This window comes from Papaver somniferum, chromosome 8 (genome assembly GCF_003573695.1).
Source record: "Papaver somniferum cultivar HN1 chromosome 8, ASM357369v1, whole genome shotgun sequence".
In the NCBI taxonomy this organism is placed as follows: Eukaryota; Viridiplantae; Streptophyta; class Magnoliopsida; order Ranunculales; family Papaveraceae; genus Papaver; species Papaver somniferum.
Window position 1 is genome coordinate 60,503,944 of NC_039365.1, and position 3,411 is coordinate 60,507,354.

The following is a 3,411-nucleotide window of genomic DNA, read 5'->3' on the forward strand; positions in this document are numbered from 1 at the left end:
ATAAAGGAAAACTTAATAATTACAAGAAGGTTACAGAGTTCCCACCTATTCTGATGACAAGCCTCGCCTACCTCGAGATCCTTAATCCACTGCCTCACCCTTTGGGTTCGATCGTTATTAATAAAACTAACTGCTAATCACACAATCAATCTAAGAGTTTATCCAATAGGCTCATATAAGGTTCATAACATAATATCATACAAATCTCTGGTTAATGGCTAGGTAAACTGTCCAATGGTTCTAAACCCATTTATGGTGTTACACCTTTTCATTCTCTACCATTAGCATATCTAAGGTTTACTAATTCAATTGGGTTGATTATATAGTCCATTTGATAGGTCATATGAATGTCTACAACTTTGTAGAAGGTAGAGGTGAGCATTTGGCCCGCAATCCGCGGATTTAACCGGGACCAATCGCATTTTTGAGATGAATGCCCGAACCGTTCGCTAATGGGTTGGATGCGAATGGGATTTTTGGAATCCAACGGACTACGGATTAGGTCCGGATGCAACCTTGAAATTCCGTTGGACATCCATAACCGTTAGATTAGGGATATTTATATGGTTTTTAGAAAACATATAGATAGTTTAGGAATTCTTAAGGTGTTTGCTTGGAGTGTTATTCATGAAACTTTTATATTTACATACATATATAAAATGTGTAGGTTCTATAAGAAATAATCTATGTTCGTTTTATTTTTTTCTTATAAATTTTAATTAAAACAAATCCATTGGATTATCCGTACCCAGTCCATTCATCTGTGCATCCATTGGATGTTGGATTGGATGCGGATGCCAAATTTGAAATCCGTAATTAATTGGATTGGATGCAGATGAGGTAAAAACCGGTCCATACCGGCCCATGCTCACCCCTATTAGAAGGAACCAACTGCTATTTAAGACCATAAGGGGTTCAATTCATTAAAATAGGAAAACTAGGCCTAAGCCCAAGTCCGCTAAACATGCCCATTAATCTAAGGCCTGGTCAAACTGGTCAACTAACAGTCACTAACGGTCCAATAGGTCAACTAACAGTTAACGTCTAGGGTTAAGTCAAAGTCCAAGTCTTAGTCAAGGTCGGTCTTGGTCAACGGTCAACTAGTCAAAATGGTCAACTCGATCAAGATCCACTTAGTCAAGTCTTGTCAGGTCTGGTTAATGAGTCAACTCAGTTAGATGGTCCGAGTCAGGTAAGTCAGCTAAACTGATTGGGATGATTAACAGGCAAACAATCAAAATGCAGAAGTTTAAACAATCAACACTACTATTAACAATTCTAACAAATCAGTAACTCTACTATCTTAACTTCACTTCAATACGAACAAACTCTCATCCTTTATCTTACACAACATTACAGCTCTTACCGTAGTTTATACCTACATCAGAATCACACATCTCCTAACTCATCTCTCCAAGCTTCAACCCAAACACATTGCCATCCAACCTGAACCACTAACACTCACAGTTCCAGATCCTCTCAACAAATTCATACATATCCATTCCTAGTTTATTTACATTCACCTTGCATTTCACAATACCAACAACAACATCACTAGGATTCATTTGAACAGTTCACTCAAACCACCATAACAACCTAACCATACATCATGCATAATCAACATCTTTATCTCTAAATCCTTGTATTGATCAATCCATAGTATCTTCATTTCTAACACACACACACATAACCATTCAAATACACCACCAGACTATATTTTTCAACAAGATCACCACTTATCATCTGCCTTTATTCATTAGCTACAACTTTAACTTCAATTACTATACACAACCAAAACAGATTCTCCACTCTGCAACTGCATCATCATCTCATACTTCCAACTGCCACTGCAACTACCAGTTCAATTAAGCTCAGCTTCTCCCCCTGCAATCCTACTCAAACGTCAAACACCACCAGTTGAACTTTCAAATCCAAACTGTGTCAACTTCCTACAATTCTACATCACTTACAATCTATCACCTACATTTCAATTTTGTTCAACATCATCATCTTTCATTCATTTGAGCCAGTCGTTAGCAATTTCTCCATGAATCACCAACCATTCTGCATAGTAACACACCTACAGTTTCTTCATGTTCTTAACCAAAACATAACCCTAGTCCCTGGCTTGCAATAATAACCTAAACTTCCATAATTCCAGCAATTCAACCACACCCAATAACATCAGCGCCTTAATTAACTCAAACCCCATCGAATACCGCAGAATGTGTCAAAAAAAAACATCGAATTAACACAAATTCTTCGGCCAACAACAATCTCAATTTAACAGAAACCCTAATTTTAAAATTTATAGACTAAGAACTAAATTAAACCCTAAATAAATTTACACCTCAATTAACAATGAACCAACCTAATAATCTATCAAAACATTTCAAATTCAAAGAACAATTTCAATTAATTCGAAAGCCTGAATTAAATCTATGTTTACCTTTTATGTTGGGTTTGATTTCATCGGATCTATCAAAACTACCACCATCAATTAACCTTCGATCTCTACAAGCTTTAAATCAACTCAGAATCAGGAACTGATTCTCAAAATCGTCAACAAACGAAAAACATTGAAGAAAGAAAGAGAAGAAGAAGAAGAAGAAGAAGAAGAAGAAAGAGAAAGAATAAGGGCATCCAGATCGGACTAATGGAAAAAAGACCTTTTTTGCCCTCCACATATCATTGATGATATCATCTTCGTCCGGTATCCGATTGACACGTTCGAGTAGTCCATTTCACATAACTTTTCGAGATCTAATCAACGGTACTGATTTAGTATCTAGATTTTTGTATATTAGATTCTATATTAACTAGTCGAGTCATTAGCGGCTAACCTGTCTCTTGACTGGTCTAATAGCGTTGGCGAGCTTGAGGGTTCCTACACGTTTCTTCCTAGAAGTAATGATTTCAACAAAGAAAAAATTGCAGAGGTTCTTGGTGGAAAGACCTGGAGTGGAAACAGTCTATGTATCAATGATGTTCCAGAACATCTCAATTTCTTTGGAAAACTTGTTGTACCCAATCTGGCACCTAGTAGAATGCACAAAGTGATGTGGAGTCGAGACATGGAAGAATTAATCTATCACATGGTAATATGTACTACTAAATTTTACTTTTGTTGTTGTATTATCATACAGATGATAAGAATATGGAATAGTGGCAGAGCATGGGTTTTCCATGTCTTATTACTAGAATTTGCAGTGTATTTCAAATTGGTTCCAATAATTCTCAAAGACTTGTACCAAAACCACATAACCGTTCTATTATCAATAGAATGAGAGGACAAAGTCATGTTGGAAGAAACACAAATGCTGCTTCTAGTACTCCAATGCAAGATTTTGATCTTGAAACCTTTTATCGAAGGCTAGAAAGGGGAAATGACTGTCTCGAGCGTCAAGTTTC

General features: G+C 36.6%; 1 long non-coding RNA gene across 1 annotated transcript; it reads right to left on the reverse strand.

Annotated features, from left to right (window-relative positions):
* Window positions 1–1,279: 1,279 nt before the first annotated feature.
* On the reverse strand, window positions 1,280–2,630 carry LOC113301193. Its single transcript, XR_003336076.1, has 2 exons — window positions 2,450–2,630; window positions 1,280–1,884 (listed from the first exon to the last, which is right to left on the reverse strand). It is a non-coding gene; the product is annotated as an uncharacterized LOC113301193 (long non-coding RNA).
* Window positions 2,631–3,411: the final 781 nt, after the last annotated feature.